Consider the following 24,202-nt stretch of genomic DNA (forward strand, 5'->3'; position numbering starts at 1 on the left):
AGGACCAAATAGTGTTTTTACCCGTCAATTGACATAATCTAGGGGTGTCTGAAGCAGAGTAATGAATAAATTTACGGAAAAAGTTAAATAATCCCAGAAAGCTGCGTAATTGTTTCTTCGTCGTAGGAACAGTAATGTCACGTAAAGCTTGAAGTTTTTCCGGGTCAGGCGCAATGCCTTCTGCTGAAATTACATGTCCAAGAAATTTTATAGAAGTTTTGCCAAAGTGCGATTTACTGAGATTAACTGTGAGTCCCTGTGCACGAAAAGTTCGTAGCAGTTGTTCAAGAATCAAATTGTGGTCAGGCCAGTTAGCTTCTGCAATAAGAATGTCGTCTACATACGTTGTGATTCTGTCTTGTGATTCTGTCGGAAGTATAGTATTCAAACCGCGAATAAATGCTGCTGAAGAAATGGTTAAACCGAACAGAAATTTACAAAATTAATAACAGTCACCAAAACAGAGAAAAGCCGTGTACTTTCTGCAGTCCGGATGGAGCTGAATTTGCCAAAATCCCGATTTCAAATCTAATGTGGAATAAATAGCAGTACCATGAAATTTCTGTAGAAGTTCTTCTAGTGTCTGTGGGCGATCTGTTTCATTAATAATAATGTCATTGATGTGACGCGAATCAAGTACGAGACGAAGTGAACCATCCCTTTTCGTAACAATATGGAGCGGGTTTATGTACGGACTAACTGCCGGTTCAATAATTCTTTGGTCAAGCATAGCTTGCAATCTTTCTTAACTTGATCTCTGTGGATGTACGGAATGGGATAATGTTTGGCTTTAAATGTATCGTGCTGTTTAACTTGAAATTCATACATAAAACCGGACATAGTACCAGGGATGTTGTCAAAAACTGGAGCTTGCTGTAAAAGAACTTTGCGTAGTTGCGTGCGTTCGTCGTCTGTATTTGCACGGCTCTGTTTAACTTTATCAGAAATCATTTGCATAACGTCATAGTCGGCTTCGTCTGGAGTATTATAGTTGTGTACGTACGTATCTGTGAACAATGTGGAATGACAGTCTATGTTACGTGATGCGGAAATGACCTCTGTCCGATTAATTGTTTGTTCTTCTGCAGATGAAGAGTGCTGAAATTCTAATGCCAGTTGTACATTTTCATCCTTTAACATTAAATAGGAATTTTGAAAGTCAATAATTGCGTCGTGTTGTACCAGAAAATTCGTACCTAAAATAACGTCTGTTGTCAATAAGGGAACAATCCGAAAATTTGAGTGGAACGTATGACCTGCAATACAAAATGATAAGTGTGTCTCTAACTTTACATCTACTCCTTTACTAGATATTGCTCCTTTTACTTTAGTTTTGCCTAATGGTAACGTAGGGTAGGTATCCTCTTTGTTACATTCGTTGAAAGTTTCCTCATTTATAACTGACATAGGTGATCCAGAATCGATTACTGCTGAAAATTTGTTTACTTCAGTGACAGGGTGTGAAATGGTTTTTTGAATAACTGGTTTTTCATGCAAAAGTGTGTCTCGGATGTCGTCAAAAGTAATAACATTTTCGTGAACATGATTCTCTGTGTCAAAAGTATTGCTTGCGTTGCTGGAAGATGCAACCTGTACTGTATCTAGTCAAATTCTTTCTGACGTGCTGTTATTTGCGGGAGGATGCTGTGGCATTTCGACTATTTCTACTGTTCTATTATTTCGTCCTGACGTATTACGTCCGGGATGATATCTACTGTCTGGTTCATTCATGATAATCTGTTGTTGCGGATGATTCTGTTGCTGGTAAGACCGACTGTCATTAAACGTACGCTGAAAATTGTGCTCATTACTTTTACATCTGTCATAATAATCATTGCTATACGGCGCGTTGCGATAGGAATTGAAATGTTGTGTTTTCTGTGCGTAGTTATTTTCTTGTTGCTGTGCGTTACTATTTGGTGGAGCCGACGCTATACGTGTAGGCGGCGAAACATTAAAGTTTGGTTGACCTTGCAGACTACATGCTAATCGGCTGGCTTTGATGCTGTTGCGGAGAAAACCCTCTATTGTTGCCAAAAATGCGTCTGCGATAGCTGAAAATTTTGTACATACTGGTGATTACACTTCTGTCTTTCATTAAAATTACGCTGATAGTTCTGGAGTGTCTAATGAAAATTGTCACTTTCGATAAAACTTGTCATACCGGGTTTTCTTCACTCATTCTTAATCCTAGATAGATCGATAGTTGAAGAACTGTTTTGATAGATATAAAGGATAGTAAAAGAGAAGGAAGTAGTGCAGAAAACTAAAGCTGAAATAGCATTACTGCGGCTCAGGGCCCTGTGCACGCTACGGCACATATTCATCGAAGTGTAATGAATCCCCTGAGATCAATTACGCGCTACAAATAAATTTTAGTTTCTGCGTTACAGGCAATGCCGGTGAAAATTCAAAAGCAAGTTGTTGTATCCAATCCAATTCTAGTTTCTGTGTTACAGGCCAAGCTGATGAAAATACTAAAGCAAATTGTCGTATCCAGTCCAAAGCGTGAATGTGTGTTCTGTCATTATTAAGCACTTTAAATTTCCTAACAGATAGAAAGTGTTTGTAATAAAAATTATCGTCTCTCTATGTCTGAGCAGGTTCAGGATTGCATGATAATCTGTTTGTCTGTGACTGAACGGAATCTAACTCACATAGTCTCTGTAAATTACCTAAGTTATACTGGCTGTGTGAGTCTGAAAATGTTCGGAAAGTGGCATATGCTGTGATGTGTTAAAGGCTGAAATATTTTTCATCTCCGTCACTTCTTGCTGTAAAGATGATAATTTTCTATGTAATGTATTATTGGACGAACCTAACTCACTGATCGTATGTTGTAAATTTTGGAATTTGGGTGTTTGATTAAGCGAAACTGGTGACGTATCGTCTGATTTGGTGTCATTATTATTTTCGATAACATCAACACGACTGGCCAATTCATCATATTTTTCAGTCAGTGCTTTTACCTGATCATCGTTTTTATTATCACAAGCATTAATTTGTTTCTGTATTTTACGTGTGGTTTTGTTCAATTTTTTAACGTCTGCTTTGATGGCATCAGGATCCTGTATTAGTTCCAACTTTTCAAGTCTGTTGGTCATTGTCTGAAAGTCTAATGTCTGTGTGTCTATTTTTGTTTTAAGATCGGAGATTTCATCATGCAATTCCGTGTTCAACTGTTTGATTTCGTCTGATACTGTAGCAATATTGTTGTCTATGTATGTTTTTGCTTTCGTAAACAATTTACGCTTATCTTCCTGTCTCTGTGCAGTATTTGTTTCCACGACTTGTCGCTTTACTTTATTCTGTTCCTGTATAAATTTACTGTAACGCGTTTCACTGTTTTGTAGGTGGTGATCAAAACGTTCATCAATTTGGCTGTTCTGTTGGTCAAATTTCACGTCTACTTTCGCATCCAGCGTGCGTGAAAGTTCTGCTGACATTAATTTAAACTCGTCGCGTAACTGTGTTGCGTTTTCAGAGCATTACGGTATATTGATAATTTTTACTTATGGACTGTCTGATAGCAACTGAATAAAACACAATTTTAGTGCCATACGCGTTTCGCCTTTATTTTCTGCAAGGCATCATCAGTGGCCTGGAATATGTACATATGTATATAAGTAAAAATTACATACATACATGCATACATACATACATACATACATACAAAGTACATAAGTAAAAATTATCAATATACTGTAATATTACATGCAACTGAGGAAGACAGGACTACAAAAAGTTTCAGAGCATTGTTTAGCGACTGCACTAATTTCATCTCTAAGTAATTTAGTTGTGGCTGCATAAGTATTACTTAATTCTTGTGTAACAGATCTAATTTCTTCTCTACTGTTCCTAGCACAAACCTTAATTTCCTCATGTAATTGTTCTTTAGTATCGTGACATTGCGTGGCAACAGCTGTAATCTGTTCACTAAGTTGTTTGTTCTGTTCATTTAGGTTGTCGTGTTTTTCATTCAACTGTTTGAAATATTCATTAAGGTTGTCTTGTTTTTCATTAAGTTGTTTGTTCGATTGATTAATTTGTAGCAATAATGCCATAACTTGATCCCAGCCAAAATTAGCGACTCTGTTTTCTATGTTTTGTGTTGGTGTATCTGCATTTGACACGTTTTGAGTAATCATTTGGTCATTTTCAGATTCTTCAAGAGGTTCGCCAATTGGATGTGCACTGTTGGTCACTACACCGGAATCAAATAAATCTGACGTATTCTGACTACATTGTTCATCTTTGTGAGAAAAATTTATCTGTTCACAATTCAAATTTTGCAAATTAGGCGTGTCAAACTGGACAGCATTCATTGTAACGGAATGTGCTGCGTCATAAATTGTTACATTTACTCTGGACATAATTGCATTTGTTTGCTCATCATTAGGATCAAAATCAATATTAGTGATCGGTACGCACTCATTGTCTGTAAATGGAGGATTCTTATTATTACACTGAGTGTCGCAAGTATTATCGGTCAATTATTCGAGTCGACTATTTCACTCATTGCACATCGCGATGTACTGTTAACAGTTTTTGCGGCATTTTTTACAAATCAAAATTAAGCACAAAATGAAACAAAGACGAAGCAAAAATGGAACAAACACAATTACAACAAAGAGCAATAAATTGCTGATGAACTGTGAAAGAAAGAGTGACAAATTAGTAAATGCATTGCACCAGATGCAAACTACATTTAAGTAAGTAAGAGCAGATATAAGACATCTTCTCAGAGATTCACAAAGAAATACGATCCTGGCAGGGTCGCCAAGTGTAACCTCCCCACAAAATTAAAAAAAAAAAATGAATAAGATTCTAATTTAGTGTAACCTCAAAACAAAATTCTTTCACAGTGTAACCTCCCCACAAAATTCGTTTCCATTTATAATTTCCCTACAGAAATTCATTCACATTTAACCTCCACACAAAATTCTTTCTGATTTAATCTAAGCTCAAAATTCATTCACGTTTAGCGTAACCTCACAACAGAAAAATTCCTAAACCTCTCAACAGTAAAAATTATAATTATGTCGTTCACATTCAGTGTAACGTCCCTATAAAAAAAAATTCAGTAACCTGGTAATAAAACAATGTAACTAACCTCTCAATTAAATTGTCGCTCACTTATGACTTTTCAATAATTCACTGTGAATTTAACCTGGTAAATTTTGGACGACAGCAGTGCTGCGTCATGGACCTGAAAGATCATTCTGAATAAAAAAAGGAAAAATTCTTACCTCCATGAAGTCGCCGGTTATATCTGCTCTTACAATAAATTTTTCCGGCACAGCTCTGTGCAATGCTGGCCGACCCATCTGTCATTTATGAAAGAAAGCAACTGATTTTTCTATTGCAATAATCGGGATGATCATGGATGGTAGAAATTAGTAAATTCTTTAAATTGAAATGAATGGTTGTTAAAAGTTATTTTTTATGAGGAAGATTATTATTACGAGAGTTTTAAAACATTTACATGCGACTTGAGATAACATTACTACATATGCGCGAGGCTGCTTTTTACCTTGTACAATAATACTCAGGCTCCGGCATCGCTGCACTGCGACCGGGCCAGTCAACACGATACACCAGACCAGACCAGAGCAGACTCTAGACTAGCAACAACTTACTGCTACAGCTACACAGTTCCTACTGCAGTCAACACTGCTCTCTGGTCAGAGACCTTGCATATCGCAGGCAGCGCATGAGCAATACATCGAAATTACATCTGCTGAGACCTCTTACAAGGTTTAATTAGTTCTAAGTCCTAGGCGACTGATTGCCACAGAAGTTATGTCGCATAGTGCTCAGAGCCATTTGAACCATTTAGAGCCAATAAATATTATAAAATATCAAAACAAAATTACATCAGTTAACAAGTGTAAATAAAACACACTGGAAAGTAATAGTCTGAATCAGGAGTACACGCCAAGTGTCTCTGTCTCTTAAATGAATTTAAAAACATATATGTATCACCACCAGAGTTACACGCAAGGCTGAGTGCCGTGACGTGGCACGTTGTGTTGTCCTCGGAGGGCAGCATACAAGCTGCCGGCTAGAGAGGGGCGTAGCGGTGGCCAGGCCCATTCACTGGAACTCAACACGGTGGGGTATGAGGGGAGGTTCACACGTTTCACACACAATTAAAAAGGGGATTAACACTAGGGGAGCACTTCGTTATGCTGCACCAGTCTTCACATTAGTTAATAACACAGTTGAACTCTTAAAACTAAAGGAGGGCACATGCCTTGATAGGTTTTTCTTTCGAATCATGGGCGATATTCGCCATGAGGCTGGCGTTCTGGGACTATTGGAGGAGATGGTCGTAACTGTTTGCAAAATCCCTTTTTATACGATATCCGTATCAGTACAATAATAAAAATAGCAGTGACCGGGGTTACTGTGACACTGGGTATAATAGTTGTATGTAGATTAGTGGCTGTCTGCCATTCACTAAAATGTACTAACAGGCGATCGTAAGAAATTTGTCCTCTCTCATGTTTTAAAAGGTCATTGGTTGATGTTAAAAGGTGATCATTCGATATATTAGCTAAAACATGTAATTCAGTTGACAAAGGAACCACGAATGAACTTTTAGGTAGAAAAACGTAGGTAAATGGGCGTGAATACTGACAGAGTAAGTCATACCAGCATGAAAGGTTAAAAGTTGCGTAATAACATCACAATAGGAACTGTTTGCTAAAAATCCGCTGTCTGAGATGTCTATCACGTATGTTTGTGACTGGAAATTATATTCATAGCAACGAAGTGTTAATATTGTAGGTTGGTCTAATGCGTATAGGAGGTTTGTGCTAACAAAAAAATGGTTCAAATGGCTCTGAGCACTATGGGACTTAACTTCTGAGGTCATCAGTCCCCTATAACTTTGAACTACTTAAACCTACCTAACCTAAGGACATCACACACATCCATGCTCGAGGCAGGATTCGAACCTGCGACCGCAGCGTTCGCGCGGTTCCAGACTGTAGCGCCTAGAACCCCTCGGTCACCAAGGCCGGCTCGTGCTAACAGTCCTAAACCAGGGTTCCTCCATGTGAACGATGATTCGTGAACAGGTTGGCGATTGACGCTTTCCCAAGAAAAGGCTAATCTCACAACCTGTAGAAACTTCCTGGCAGATTAAAACTGTGTGCCGCACCGAGACTCGAACTCGGGACCTTTGCCTTCCGCGGGAAAGTGCTCTGCCAACTGAGCTACCCAAGCACGACTAACGCCCCGTCCTCAACAGCCTTACTTCTGCCAGCATCTCGTCTCCTACCTTCCAAACTTTACAGAAGCTCTCCTACTGGCAGAAATATGGCTGTGAGGACGGGGCGTGAGTCGTGCTTGGGTATCTCAGTTGGCAGAGCACTTGCCCGCGATAGGCAAAGGTCCCGAGTTCGAGTCTCTGTCCGGCACACAGTTTTAATCTGCCAGGAAGTTTCATATCAGCGCACACTCTGCTGCAGAGTGAAAATCTCATTCTGGTCACATCCTGTAGAATGGTTTCGAAGGGCGATTTCACGGCACAGGAAATCATGAACATGTATGCATTCATTCAACTGATTTTGGGACATAGTAGTATATTTTTGGCGATCCAGAGTAATGACCAGAATGTCTGGTATATTCCAGCGTGTATACTGTCTGGTTGCTGACCACGCAACAGGGAATACATGTGTCTTGTAACACTGAAATTGACAATACGAACAGGCAAGCGGTATAAGTATACAGAACTCTAGGTGGTTGGCGCGTTTTAATAACTGCGTCCTAGCCATAGCATAATAATCGGGTAACAGCTTCATGTATGGGCAACAGTAAACGCATTGACGGTGACAAACCGGTGGTAACATTCCGCAGTACTTGAATAAATTGTTTGGGAGGTAAAAGTTCTGAACTCAGCACTCCTCGCAATCCTAGTTGTATTGTGACACGTAAATTGACAATTCGCAGTTGGGCAACCTGCACATTATGTGATAGCTTTTGTATAGCATCAGATACTTCAAAGCTTAGCGTAAGGTTGGATATCTCGGCTTGTGTAGTCGTGAATTCCCGTTGCACAGAGTTCTTAAAAAAATCATATTGGTGAAGTATCATAGCTGCAAACTGCATATTTGTCTGGTGGCTGATGACAGATTGTCTTCAATGTGCGATAATCATACTTGTTGGCGTAATAATATCTTATGGTTAAGTTGAGTGAACGTGTCGATTTGTCTGATTTTTTTTTGTTCCAATGTTGGTACCTTTATGATCAGGAACTCCGAACACAGTTTTGAGTATGGCGCTCCGGCGTCGAACCAGGCTCGTTTTACGCGTGGGACTGGTACGGTTGGATCTATACTACGCAGTTCGCGTTGAAGGTGATCAATATTTTGCCTAAGATCGTGTAATACAAGTAAAGCTTTCTTCTGACCCGTTTGTACAAGCAATGAGTTGTATCCTAACAGTTGATCGGCAGTTTGTTGCAACGCTAACTCCTCCTTTATGACGGGCATAGTACCAAGTACAGTGTTAGTCACTAGATGATGTGGGCTATGCCATAGACTTTCGAGTTTCTCAAACATGATGCCTGACACCGATGGGTGGTTCGTGAATGGTGGGGCACTGGAAACCATACAAATAGCTGACAGCAGAAGTATCCTCTTCATGATGTGGCGATAGTTGAAGACAATGAAGTGGCCAGGTAGCGGAGCGCTTGCGTCCACGTGATTTCAAACGTCCAAAATCTACAAATAAACGATGGTCTGAAATCCTTCAGGCAGTCCAGAATGGCAAAAATACATTGCATGAACAACAGAAAAAATGACAATCATTTGTTTTATTACCTTAAGTGTAAAGCAGTGAACGAAGATAGAATATACACACCAATACGACTTGCAGACACGGTGCGAAAGAGGTGACTGAAGCTTACAAGGAAAGCTGATCTCCCTTTATATGAAGTGGGGACAGATTATTTGCTGAGCAACGAGTTGGGTCAGCGATTTTTCAAGTTAATGGCCGTTAAACTGCGAACTACACAGTATACAAGGCGCTCGACATCGAAATTCGTGGCGGTAGCAAAAGATGCACGATGGTAAACGTCAACGTTGTCCAATGGGCGGAAGTGTCACTTAGACGGGAATAATATATGTTTACGGACATGTATTTGTTATTCATGTTTAATTTTCAGTTCTGAAAAATGGTTCAAAATGGCTCTGAGCACTATGGGACTTAACTGCTGAGGTCATCAGTCCCCTAGAACTTAGAAGTGCTTAAACCTAACTAACGTAAGGACATCACACACATCCATGCCCGAGGCAGGATTCCAACCTGCGACCGTAGTGGTCGCGCGGTTCCAGACTTTAGCGCCTAGAACCGCTCGGCCACTCCGGCCGGCTCTGAAATCTGCGTTGTTACCCAGTGTTCTGTTTAAAGTCATCAAATGCAAAAGAAAATTGTACATTTCTTTGTAACACTATTGAGAAAATACTTGGTAGATTAGTTGTCGCGCTGCGATCTGTTGAGACTCAGCCCTAGCTTGGAGGATTCCTATACAGGTAATGATAAATAGTATGTGGTATGCGGCGTATCCGAAAGCACAACGAATGAGCAAACCAGTGTATTGCGCATTTACGCTGGGTAGCATCCCGTGCACGAGTCGGTACGATCACATGCTCAAAATTCTCTACTGAGGGTAGAATTGAATTTCAGTCAGGAGTTCGGTGTTTGTTGGCATGTTACGTTACGACAGGCGGGAACATAAATAAGTGGAGTTTTGTTTGAATGGATGCGGGCTAGTACTGCAAAGAATAAAATGATACGGCCCAAATGGCCGGTGAACTAAGCTGTGGTGTTACTTCTGAGTGGCCAGCGAGAGTACAATTGCTGCTATGGGACGAGTGAAATTTGAGACATAAGTTAGAACTGCTCGTAACACTGTAGATGTAAGGATAGTGTGTAACTCGTGGTAGATACATCAGAGCGCGGAAGATGACTTCAGGGCCCATTCTCGCACTACGTCACTGCGCTACGCAGGAAATAAGCGGTGAATCTAAAAACGAGGGGGAAATAAAGCATGCTGACGCTGAAACTTCCTGGCAGATTAAAACTGTGTGAGTCGTACTTGGGTAACTCAGTTGGCAGAGCACTTGCCATCGAAAGGCAAAGGTCCCGAGTTCGAGTCTCGGTCCGGCAGTCCGCAGCTCGTGGTCGTGCGGTAGCGTTCTCGATTCCCGCGCCCGGGTTCCCGGGTTCGATTCCCTGCGGGGTCAGGGATTTTCTCTGCCTCGGGATGACTGGATGTTGTGTGCTGTCCTTACGTTAGTTAGGTTTAAGTAGTTCTAAGTTCTAGGGGACTGATGACCATAGATGTTAAGTCCCATTTTGCTCAGAGCCATTTGAACCATCGGTCTGGTACACAGTTTTAATCTGCCAGGAAGATTCATATCAGCGCACATTCCGCTGCAGAGTGAAAATCTCATTCTGGCATGCTGACGCTGTTTACTGTGCTGACTGTACTTTGCACTCTCGATTGCTTGTAGAACGGAAACTCCACATGGTGTGGGCTCCTGAATCAGATTAACGAATTTATGTGATGCAGAGTGAGAAGACTGATTCAGCGGTGATATCCACTAGTTGCAGGGCACAAAGATATGAGATCGAATACACACGCCTACTGGGTGATCGGACACTTGCTTGGATAACTAGCCGAAACGCGGAATTTTCCCAACGGCAAGAAAGTAGTTAATGGGCCACTGCAATTCAGAGAGGAGCGATACCTCTATGAAATGGCTGGAAAAGCGTGTCTAATATACAGGGTTATATTAGTTCTCGTGGTCCTGTCGGAAGGTATAGCCAAGCTACCCTTCCCTGGCAGAAGAAAGGAAAAAGACAGAATAGAAACATTGACCCGGCAGAAGGGTAAGAGGAAAATGGGGGGGGAGGGGGGGCAAAAAATATATGCAGCGACTAATACGGCAGTAGGGCGTACCGTCCACAGGGACTTCCACGGCAGAATCTGTCGCCTACCGCCGGTCTAGCAGGAGAGTAAGGAACCGAGTCAATGAAATTTGGCCTCTACTAAACTGGGTTTACTGTGGGTCAAAACAGGTCTGGTCTTAGTTAATCGGCAGTGAATCGACTACGTAGCACATTGGGGAAGGTATATGACGTCCTTACAAACAAGATAGATGGGGCACAGGCGAGAGTCAGTTGCAAAGTACCGATCATGTAGCAAATTGCTCATGGGTGCAGGTAATTATTAATACTATACGAAGATGGGTGCTGGAATTTGGAGAAAACTTGTTGGCCGGCTCGTGAGCCATACAGTAAAATCAGTCACAAACCATGTGCTAGCTGGTTTGGGAGTGGGGCATCTCGTTGCCTGGGACTATGAAAGTCGCATAGCCTCGACAGTAGGAAGTGTTAGTGTGGGAGGACAGTATCAAATATCTGGGGTTACTAGTGTGCGACTGTATGTTTGTGTTGTTGGTTGAGAAACAGCTCTGCTTAACTCCGATGCCAGGGAAAAGTGGTAGCAGAGCTGTGAAGCAATTCTGCGTAACCCTCTCGCCAGGGAAAAGAAAGGGGGGGGGGGGGGGGGGGCAGTGTTACCGCAGTTGTACACTGACGCTGGTTGAGCCTCAGATTACAATATGTGAATAGCCTAAAAGCAGGCAGGGTGCAGGACAAATGCTAGAGAGGCCCAGAAGGCTGAACGCGTCGACAGCAGAGAAATTCCGACTGTAGGAGTCGTATTGAAATATAAAAGGCTGTACCTGGATGGTACAGTCAGGTTTCCATACGAGCGCCTGAGCAAGAATGGGTGGATAGTCTAAGGGCATGACACTAATTAGACCTCTGATTACAATAGGGGAATAGCCTAAGATTAGGCAGGGTGCAGAATGAATATTGCTACACTGTAGTAGTCGTATTGAAATATAAAGGGCAATGACACACAGATAAAAGAGATAGGCGATCGATTTAAGAAACCGAAAACTGAAAGAGTAAACCGATCAGCTGGGCGCTCTGTGGACGCTAACCGCAACGTGTAAGGTACACAGCCCTAGAAGAAATACTTTTCCTGTATGAAGATATGGTGTACGGCGCATCGTTGACACGAGGCTATCGCCTACTTAACCGTTTATACAATACTGCGATTCCAAGATAGCTGCTACGTACTTCTTCTTAAAACTCGACGTCTCTCCAAAAAAGAAAACCTTGTTACGCTACCAAATTCGCCATCTTCATCCTCTCACCATTTTGCGTCCAAATTCGCCGTCTCTGTAATTCCTTAGTGCTGGCCTCACTGGGCATAGCAAGTTGCTTAAAACTCACACCTATCCTTGGATATAACGCAGTGCCCTGGGACACGTCATACAGTTAACTACTACTGCTTCAGTAGTCGGTGATCCTTCGGAAAATATAGTGGAAGAACAATTTCAAAGAATACACGGGTTATGAACTGAGATTTCCGCTTACTGGCGGTTAATCTGCGAGCTAGACACGTTCGCGTCTGACAGTGCTTGAACAGCGATCGTCAGAGAGCACAGAACACTATTCTCGTGAATTCTTCTTTGACACGAAAGATTAAAGTACATGGAATGGGCTGTGGCACGAAAACGAGCCGGAGAGGGCTGGTTGCCTCTTGTTTATCTGACAAACAAGAGGTTCCGCCAAAATCTCTTGACCTGTGAGGGTTATTCACTCCATTTACAATTATCTATAGTGGGGAGGCATGCGGCATGTCCCTCCAAATAAACATTCAAACACCAATGAAATAAAGCTATAGTTTCTTATCTAGAACATTATTAGTAAACACTTAAATAATGAGCAATACTCGGGAACTTACTCTACCACAATTGAAATGCTACAAAATAAATAACTACCCTCATAACCCTGGAAACAAATTAACACATGGAAATATTAGACTCATTGACGCAAATGCTAAATTACTGGTACTGGCAAAACTCTAGGGGATTGTCTTGGTAAATAATTGATAACAAACAATAGACAAAATGAATACTTAAAATAGTATATAGACATAAGTAATTGGCAATCCATCGTAGTGTCAAAACCGTGATAGAAGTAAAAGTACAAAATACTATCTCTCTTACACAAAACTCCCTTAGTCTCCAGTTATACTTCGTAGCAAAATAAGTATAAGTATTCTCTATTATTCTCTTCATGCTCTTGTTTGTATATCCATACTAATTGACATGTCTTTGGTGTGTCTACCTACATGAACACTGTCGTTAGGTCGTGCCAATGGTATTAGTAACGCTGTATAATAGTATAGTGTCAAGTTAATACTTCCTCTAGCAATGTTTTAGTTTAAAGTGGTTTCCCGTCTCCTTCAGTTTTTAGATCGATAATTGCCATTATCCTCTTTGATATTATTAAACGTTAATTTCTTTTGTACGATATCTCCTGCATTAATTTGTACTCCTTGTCTCTTAACTATGTAATGTTGAGTGTTGGTAGCCACCTAACCAATTGTGCTGACTTATAATTGTTGTTTCTTTTGTTAACTGTCTCACCTACCTGCTCCTTAATACTCGTTGGCGACGGTTCGACGATACTCGTTGCCTCTCGATGACGTCGACATAACTTACCTGTCGGCTTTTTGGTTTTTGAATAAAATTAGAACCCATTTGCCATGTGTAGAGTGTATAGAAAGGAAGGTAATTTCTTTAGTGTTGAAAATGTGCATAAAGTTATACCAAATATTCGTTGTATAGTGGTTAAGAATTCTGTGTTGAGAATCAGTGCTGCTTGAGGTGCTGGAGATGCAGCAGGTGATGCGCTCGCAAGATTGCAGAGTGATGACTGGATCTAACATGTGTGGGAGCAGTGCTGGTAGGCGCGGCTAAGAGATCCATCCCACTGGCAGGGCGTCGAGCACTAAATAACTCCAGAATAATTCTCAGCAAAAGGCAGATTCAGTGATTATTTTATAGTACTAATGGGGACTGTGAATGTAACCCGTATACCTAATGTCGTAGATAGAGGCATAGATGACTTCTCAAGTAACTCTTTGCAGGTCATGGGTTCGATGCAAGTAGGAACTGTCTCTTTCCCAAGTGAAGTATGCGGCAGTTTTAGTTTTTACGTGGACTAGTACTCTGTTGAAAGTTACTTGTGTGGTGTTCAATTGGGGCTTTTATCTCTCCCTTCTTTACAACTCCTGATTAGTACATACATAAAACACTCTCAATGATACTGTGGCAACAGATTTAAGATTAACTTCAGTAGTAGTAGTAGTATTAGCGAATGTAAAAATGGACTCATATAAGGTGTAGATGTTTCGTGTACTTCTTGCTTTTGCTAACGTTTATCATAGCCGTCGGTGCTAAGTTCCTCTGGGTGGTTACTAAATTTCTTCCAGGCTATCCTTATGTCGTTCACGACATTTATTCATGGAGGGCCTTCTTTTCAAGGGGCGCAGATAACTCAATCATTAAAATTCATGGAACTGTCCTGATTCATTTACTCACTTAGACACTCTGGTCTTGTAAAATGTACATAATTGATAGGTTTTATACTTCTGCATGAATTGTGATGACAACTTGACTCTCTTAAATATCGTTTGCTTGAAACTTGGGGCTAATAACTTCTGAAATTGACAGTGGAATATGCAGTTAGGACTGTTATTCTGGATTGGTATTAACTCGGTTTTTACTCTACTTTACTCTATTTTACGAAGGCATTTCAATCTCGATCCTGGCTGACATGTTTCCCACACAGCGGTCACTATACAGAATAAATATCACGGCAAGGGCCGGCTTCTTTGACGCCATGTAGATCTGTTTATTAACCGCGAGCGTGGCAATACAACATAGCTTGTGATGTTACAAAATAAAAGTGATGTTGTTATTGACCAGCATATTTTCCGTCATTCTCACAGAGAGATGATGTGTACATGAAACGACAGAACATTTATTAACACAAGCACATAGAAAATTTTCCAAGAATTTGAACTAATTTTTGATCGAGTCCCTGTTCGGGCGCCAAGTGTGATGTTGCAAAATAAAAGTGATGTTGTTATTCAATGGAAAGTTGGAAATTGAGATTTAGCTTACTGTTTTATCAATCACAATTGGTGTAAGAATCATGGATTGACCATTGTCATAAAATATTGCATTATGAGATGTGAATAGTTTTTACTTGCAGTTTCGCGTGGCTTGAGGCAGTCACAACTAGCGTGCTATTGATTAAGAAATTGCGTTATCATCTTTCTAATTACTTCATGGTCGTATCTACGACTGCTAGTTGTGACTGCCTCAAGCCACGCGAAACTGCAAGTAAAAACTATTCACATCTCATAATGCAATATTTTATGACAATGGTCAATCCATGATTCTTACGCCAATTGTGATTGATAAAACAGTAAGCTAAATCTCAATTTCCAACTTTCCATTGAATAACAACATCACTTTTATTTTGTAGCATCACAAGCTGGAGACCGATTTGAGACCCAAACATCTCCTATATGGTGGATTAGGCGGTATTTACAAAAAAAAACTTTTTTTCATACTAAAAATCCAAATAAGTGACACAAATAGATTTCTAGCCTAGAGAGAGACTGGTAGAATCTGTAGGGCAATCTTAGGCTGGTGAGTTTATTTTTATAACTATCTTCTTCGGTCTGTTGGTTAGATTGCAACTGTATGCTGGAATGTACGGAAGCGTAGCATGGGGGCTTACTCCAGTGAGTTGTATTGCATCACAAGGCAACATGGGGAGGGGCGGAACTGTAATGGCCGCCCACTAGGCGGGGAGGGCAAGGCCTGCGGCCTGCGGTCTGTTAACAAACTGCGTGCGGCTATCTTGCCTGTCATTAACCAGCGACTTTCTCTTTTGCACTTGATGTACAGAAACACGTACTATCATGAAAACTTACCTTGTTGTTTCTCCAGCGGCGTATTAAGAAACAATGTAATTGTACTTAGGGAGGGCTCCTTTTACGTTTAAAATAACAGATTTATTGTTTAACTTGCAAGTAGGTATTCTTGTCAATTGAAACCACTGTTTCTCTAGCCAGGTGTTCGAATTGTTTATTCTCTTTTTAACATTGTTATTATGGATGTCTGAGCTGTTAGCATAAACATACGAGTAATGCGGTGTATCCACTGTAAGTAGAAGGTGGCAGGTCGTCTCTATTCTTGTGCTAATGGCAGTTACTAACATGCTTTTATGGCAAAGCTTTAACAGCTGTTCCTGTTCACCATTCACTAAATCAATATGTTAAGTGTCATTCTATTTGACATGTAAAAGATTAATTGATTCGCACTCTGTGTGTTCTAGGACAATTTTTCCCCTTAATTCCCTTACTAAAGAGTGATAGTGTTTCCAGCTCTTTACCGGTACAACAACATTAGTGACTGATGCAAGACGAAATGATTACGAAAAACTCCAATCCCTTCCCATTAACATATGACATCCTACTTCTATTACAAATTGTTGCTAATACTTATGACTACTTACAAATAACATGCACAACTTAAATGAATACATTGAATCGACGGTGGTTTCCCGTCAGTTGCTTCTCTTGCTTCACTAAAGACTTTTCAAATGAAGTACACGGCATGCTGGACCTAGTCCCTAGATCGTAATCCATAGGGGTGTTTAGACCTCAGAGCATATTTCGGTCGCGCTACAGGCGGTTGCACTACTTTTTTTCTTGTCTTCTTGGCTGGGGCTACTTGTGTAGCAGGCTCTGCCTTACTGTCAAGCGGAGGTGGTTCGGAGCCCTTATACAACTTTAACCTGTCAAAATGAACGATCGCTGTCCAGTCTGCTAACTGAATTTCTCCATTTACCGGCGAAGTAAGCCGTATGATGGGGTATTTTATTTGTCCTTCCTTTCTTAACTACTGGATTGCGTAATATCACTAAATCTCCTACCTTGTACTCGCGCATTTTTGTTCTCTCATTATTCATTTTTAGCTGCTGGGCCGTAGCTTTTGCATTGTTTTCCCTTACTTTCTTCATAATAACTTTTAAACATCGTGCCAAACCTTTCATGTCCTTGGCTCTAATCCCTGGGGGCAGTTCATCAATTTCAAAAGGTGAATTCATGGGTCGGTCATATATGGCCTCATAGGGGGAGTATTATATGCTGACGTGACGTATTGGACATACCTGTCCCAATCAGAATGATTTTTATTGACATAACAAGAAAGTGTAACTCTGTGGTGGACTCGCTCTAATCGTCCTTTAGCCTTAGGGTGAAACGGGATCGTTCACTTTTTGATTCGCAATAGTCGACAAACTTTTGTAAATAATGCTGACATAAAGTTCGTGCCTTGATCTGTAAGTACAGCTTCATGACTTCCATATGGTAACACCAGGTGGATGACAAATGCTCAAGCTACAGTTTCTGCTGACATGTCCGGTATGGGGACAAGAATTAGAAATCTGGAAAAACGGTCTATAATTTACAATACGTATCTGTTATTCTGTGGACTCAAAGATTAGAGATTAGATTAGATTAATACTAGTTCCATGGATCATGAATACGATATTTCGTAATGATGTGGAACGAGTCGAATTTTCCAATACATGACATAATTAGGTTAATTTAACAACATACTTAAGTTAATATAACAACTTTATTTTTTGTGTTTTTTGTTCTTCTTTATTTTTTATTTTTATTTTTTTAATATTTTTTTTTTCTTTTTTTCCTTAATTTATATCTAAAAATTCCTCTATGGAGTAGAAGGAGTTGTCATTCAGAAATTCTTTTAATTTCTTCTTAAATACTTGTTGGTTATCTGTCAGACTTTTGATACTATTTGGTAAGTGACCAAAGACTTTAGTGCCAGTATAATTCACCCCTTTCTGTGCCAAAGTTAGATTTAATCTTGAATTGTGAAGATCGTCCTTTCTCCTAGTATTGTAGTTATGCACACTGCTATTACTTTTGAATTGGGTTTGGTTGTTAATAACAAATTTCATAAGAGAGTATATATACTGAGAAACTACTGTGAATATCCCTAGATCCTTAAATAAATGTCTGCAGGATGATCTTGGGTGGACTCCAACTATTATTCTGATTACACGCTTTTGTGCAATAAATACTTTATTCCTCAGTGATGAATTACCCCAAAATATGATGCCATATGAAAGCAATGAGTGAAAATAGGCGTAGTAAGCTAATTTACTAAGATGTTTATCACCAAAATTTGCAATGACCCTTATAGCATAAGTAGCTGAACTCAAACGTTTCAGCAGATCATCAATGTGTTTCTTCCAATTTAATCTCTCATCAATGGACATGCCTAAAAATTTGGAATATTCTACCTTAGCTATATGCTTCTGATTAAGGTCTATATTTATTAATGGCATCATACCATTCACTGTACAGAACTGTATGTAATGTGTCTTATCAAAATTCAGTGAGAGTCCGTTTACAAGGAACCACTTAGTAATTTTCTGAAAGACAGTATTGACAATTTCATCAGTTAATTCTTGTTTCTCAGGTGTGATTACTATACTTGTATCATCAGCAAAGAGAACTAACTTTGCCTCTTCATGAATATAGAATGGCAAGTCATTAATATATAATAAGAACAACAAAGGACCCAAGACTGACCCTTGTGGAACCCCATTCTTGATAGTTTCCCAGTTTGAGGAATGTGCTGATCTTTGCATGTTACGAGAACTACTTATTTCAACTTTCTGCACTCTTCCAGTTAGGTACGAATTAAACCATTTGTTCACTGTCCCACTCATGCCACAATACTTGAGCTTGTCTAGCAGAATTTCATGATTTACACAATCAAAGTCTTTGAGATATCACAAAAAATCCCAATGGGTTGTGTTCGGTTATTCAGATCATTCAAAATTTGACTGGTGAAAGCATATATGGCATTTTCTGTTGAAAAACCTTTCTGGAAACCAAACTGACATTTTGTTAGTACTTCATTTTTACAGATATGTGAAGCTACTCTCGAATACATTACTTTCTCAAAAATTTTGGATAAAGCTGTTAGCAGGGAGATTGGACGGTAATTGTTGACATCAGATCTATCCCCCTTTTTATGCAAAGGCATAACAATAGCATATTTCAGTCTATCAAAGGAAAAAAGATCGACAATATCTGCTGCTACTAAGGTCCAGGGGCAAGTGGCTTCTGGCACTTGTTGCAAAGGTACCTTTGTTCGAGGTGGCAATGACCTCCTAACGCAGAGCAAACAATTTTGTATATACTTTAACATGTCTCGCCGTCTGCCTTCCCAGAAATAACGGGCGGCTATTCGACAATTGGTGGCGTGAAAACCGTTATGACACGCTTGCAGGCCATCATGACAATGTGCTATTATCTTAAGACATAATTTTTTCGGGATTACTACTCGTTTACCCAGTGGGGTTTTTCGATACAATATTCCATCTTCAACAGAAAATTCGGGCAAAGTTTCATACCTCTGGCATTCTACATCTCTTCGCTGCGCTTCCCTCAATTCTTCAATAGAAATATCATTGGCAACAACTACTATCCCCCCCCCCCCCCCCCCCATGAACCATGGACCTTGCCATTGGTGGGGAGGCTTGCGTGCCTCAACGATACAGATAGCCGTACCGTAAGTGCAACCATAACGGAGGGGTATCTGTTGAGAGGCCAGACAAATGTGTGGTTAAGAAACTTCCTGGCAGATTAAAACTGTGCCCGACCGAGACTCGAACTCGGTACCTTTGCCTTCCGCGGGCAAGTGCTCTACCATCTGAGCTACCGAAGCACGACTGACGCCTGGTCCTCACAGCTTTACTTCTGCCAGTATCTCGTCTCCTACCGTCCAAACTTTACAGAAGCTCTCCTGGGAAACTTGCAGAACTAGCACTCCTGAAAGAAAGGATATTGCGGAGACATGGCTTAGCCACAGCCTGGGGGATGTTTCCAGAATGAGATTTTCACTCTGCAGCGGAGTGTGCGCTGATATGAAACTTCCTGGCAGCTTAAAACTGTGTGCCCGACCGAGACTCGAACTCGGGACCTCTGCATTTCGCGGGCAAGTGCTCTACCATCTCAGCTACCGAAGCATGACTCATGCCCGGTCCTCACAGCTTTACTTCTGCCAGTATCTCGTCTCCTACCTTCCAAACTTTACAGAAGCTCTCCTGGGAAACTTGCAGAACTAGCACTCCTGAAAGAAAGGATATTGCGAAGACATGGCTTAGCCACAGCCTGGGGGATGTTTCCAGAATGAGATTTTCACTCTGCAGCGGAGTGTGCGCTGATATGAAACTTCCTGGCAGAGCTTCTGTAAAGTATGGAAGGTAGGAGACGAGATACAGGCAGAAGTAAAGCTGTGAGGACCGGGCGTGAGTCGTGCTTCGGCAGCTCAGATGGTAGAGCACTTGCCGGCGAAAGGCAGAGGTCCCGAGTTCGAGTCTCGGTCGGGCACACAGTTTTAAGCTGCCAGGAAGTTTCATATCAGCGCACACTCGGCTGCAGAGTGAAAATCTCATTCTGGAAATGTGTGGCTCCTGAGGAGGGGCAGCAGTCTTTTCAGTAGCTGCAGGGACAACAGTCTGGATGGTTGACTGATCTTGCCTTGTAACTCTAACCAAAACGGCCTTGCTGTTGTGGTACTGCGAACGGCTGAAAGCAAGGGGAAACTACAGCCGTAATTTTTCCCGAGGATATGCAGCTTTACTGTATGATTAAATGATGATGGCATCCTCTTGGGTAAAATATTCCGGAGGTAAAGTAGTCCCCTATTCGGATTTCGGGCGGGGACTATTCAAGAGGACGTCGTTATCAGGAGAAAGAATAGTGGCGTTCTATAGATCAGAGCGTGGAATGTCAGCTCCCTTAATCGGGCAGGTAGGTTAGAAAATTTAAAAAGGGAAATGGATAGGTTAAAGTTACATATAGTAGGAATTAGTGAAGTTCGGTGGCAGGAGGAACAAGACTTTTGGTCAGGCGAATACAGGGTTATAAATACAAGATCAAATAGGGGTAATGCAGGAGTAGGTTTAATAATGAATAAAAAAATAGGACTGCGGGTAAGCTACTACAAACAGCATAGTGAACGCATTATTGTGGCCAAGATAGACACGAAGCCCACGCCTACTACAGTAGTACAAGTTTATATGCCAACTAGCTCTGCAGATGGTGAAGAAATTGATGAAATATATGATGAGGTAAAAGAAATTATTCAGATAGTGAAGGGAGACGAAAATTTAATAGTCATGGGTGACTGGAATTCAACAGTAGGAAAAAGAAGAGACGGAAACGTAGTAAGTGAATATTGATTGGGGGTAAGAAATTAAAGGGGAAGCCGCCTGGTAGAATTTTGCACAGAGCATAACTTAATCATACCTAACACTTAGTTCAAGGATCATGAAAGAAGAATGTATACATGGAAGAGGCCTGGATATACTGGAAGGTTTCAGATAGATTGTATAATGATAAGACAGAGATTTAGGAACCAGGTTTTAAATTGTAAGACACTTCCAGAGGCAGGTGTGGACTCTGACCACAATCTATTGGTTATGAACTGCAGATTAAAACTGAAGAAACTACAAAAACGTGGGAATTTAAGGAGATGGGACCTGGATAAACTGACAGAACCAGAAGTTGCACACAGTTTCAGGGAGAGCATAAGGGAACAATTGACAGGAATGGGGGAAAGAAATACAGTAGAAGAAGAATGGGTAGCTTTGAGGGAGGAAATAGTGAAGGCAGCAGAGGATCGAGTAGGTAAAGAGACGAGGGCTAGTATATCCTTGGGTAACAGAAGAGATACTGAATTTAATTGATGAAAGGAGAAAATGCAAAAATGCAGTAAATGAAGCAGGCAAAAAGGAATACAAACCTCTCAAAAATGAGATCGACAGGAAGTGCAAAATGGCTAAGCAGGAATGGCTGGAGGACAAATGTAAGGATGTAGAGGCTTATCTCACTAGGGGTAATATAGATACTGCCTACAGGAAAATTAAAGAGACCTTTGGAGAAAAGAGAACCACTTGCACGAATATCAAGAGCTCAGATGGAAACCCGGTTCCAAGCAAAGAAGGGAAAGCAGAAAGGTGGAAGGAATATATAGAGGGCCTATACAAGGGCGATGTACTTGAGGAAAATATTATGGAAATGGAAGAGGATGTAGATGAAGATGAAATGGAAGATATGATACTGTGTGAAGAATTTGAGCCGGCCGTGGTGGCCAAGCGGTTAAAGGCGCTACAGTCTGGAACCGCGCGACCCCTACGGTCGCAGGTTCGAATCCTGCCCCGGGCTTGGATGTGTGTGATGTCCTTAGGTTAGTTAGGTTTATGTAGTTCTAAGTTCTAGGGGACTGATGACCTTAGCAGTTAAGTCCCATAGTGCTCAGAGCCATTTGAACCATTTGAAGAATTTGACAGAGCACTGAACGACCTAAGTCGAAACAAGGCCCCAGGAGTAGACAACATTCCATTAGAACTACTGACAGCCTTGGGAGAGCCAGTCCTGACAAAACTCTACCATCTGGTGAGCAAGATGTATGAGACAGGCGAAATACCTTCAGACTTCAAAAATTCCAATCCCAAAGAAATCAGGTGTTGACAGATGTGAAAATCACCGAACTATCAGTTTAATAAGTCACGGCTGCAAAATACTAAAGCGAATTCTTTATAGACGAATGGAAAAACTAGTAGAGGCCGACCTCGGGGAAGATCAGTTTGGATTCCGTAGAAAGGTTGTAACACGTGAGGCAATACTGACCCTACGACTTATCTTAGAAGAAACATTAAGGAAAGGCAAACCTACGTTTCTAGCATTTGTAGACTTTGAGAAAGCTTTTGACAATGTTGATTGCAATACTCTCTTTCAAATTCTGAAGGTGGCAGGGGTAAAATACAGGGAGCGAAAGGCTATTTACAATTTGTACAGAAACCAGATGGCAGTTATAAGAGTTGAGGGACATGAAAGGGAAGCAGTGGTTGGGAAGGGAGTGAGACAGGGTTGTAGCCTGTCCCCGATGTTATTCAATCTGTATATTGGGCACGCAGTGAAGCAAACAAAAGAAAAATTCGGAGAAGAAATAAAAACTTTGAGGTTCGGCGATGACATTGTACTTCTGTCAGAAACAGCAAAGGACTTGGAAGAGCAGTTGAACGGAATGGACAGCGTCTTGAAGGGAGGGTATAAGTTGAACGTCAACAAAAGCAAAACGAGGATAATGGAATGTAGTCGAATTAAGTCGGGTGATAGTTAGGGAATTATATTAGGAAATGAGATACTTAAAGTAGTAAATGAGTTTTGCTGTTTGGGGAGCAAAATAACTGATGATTGTCGAAGTAGAGAGGGTATAAAATGTAGGCTGGCAATGGCAAGGAAAGCGTTTCTGAAGAAGAGAAATTTGTTAACATCGAGTATTGATTTAAGCGTCAGGAAGTCGTTTCTGAAAGTATTTGTATGGAGTTTGGCCATGTATGGAAGTGAAACATGGACGATAAATAGTTTAGACAAGAAGAGAATAGAAACTTTCGAAATGTGGTGCTACAGAAGAATGCTGAAGATTAGATGGATAGATCACATAACTAATGAGGAGGTATTGAACAGAATTGGGGAGAAGAGGAGTTTGTGGCACAACTTGACTAGAAGAAGGGATCAGTTGGTAGGACATGTTCTGAGGCATCAAGGGATCACCAACTTAGTATTGGAGGGCAGCATGGAGGGTAAAAATAGTAGAGGGAGACCAAGAGATGAATACACTAAGCAGATTCAGAAGGATGTAGGCTGCAGTAGGTACTGGGAGATGAAGAAGCTTGCACAGGATAGAGTAGCTTGGAGAGCTGCAGCAAACCAGTCTCAGGACTGAAGACCACAACAACAACTACTACTACTATAATCTTCCGGCTTAACGCATCGGCATTTTGATGCAACTTGCCTTGTTTAGGCTTCACCTCGTATTCATATTCGCTCAGTTTTAAAGCCCAACGATTTAACTTGCTGCTGGGATCTTTCAAGCTTAGCATCCACTTCGAAAGTAAGTTACACCAAACGTGTGCTAAAAGTTCCTTCTCAGTCGTACTGTAATTCAGTTCCGCTTTGTTAAGCTCTTTGGTCGCTCTTCTCCTTCTATTTCCTGCGAAAAAATGGCTCCTACGGCATAATCTGAGGCATCTACTGACAGAATAAGCGGTTTTTCAAAATCTGGGTAGGCTAGTACAGGGGCTATAGTCAAAACATGTTGAATTTTTTGAATCGCTTCATCATATTCTTTGGTCC

Source organism: Schistocerca piceifrons, chromosome 1 (genome assembly GCF_021461385.2).
Source record: "Schistocerca piceifrons isolate TAMUIC-IGC-003096 chromosome 1, iqSchPice1.1, whole genome shotgun sequence".
Classification (NCBI taxonomy): Eukaryota; Metazoa; Arthropoda; class Insecta; order Orthoptera; family Acrididae; genus Schistocerca; species Schistocerca piceifrons.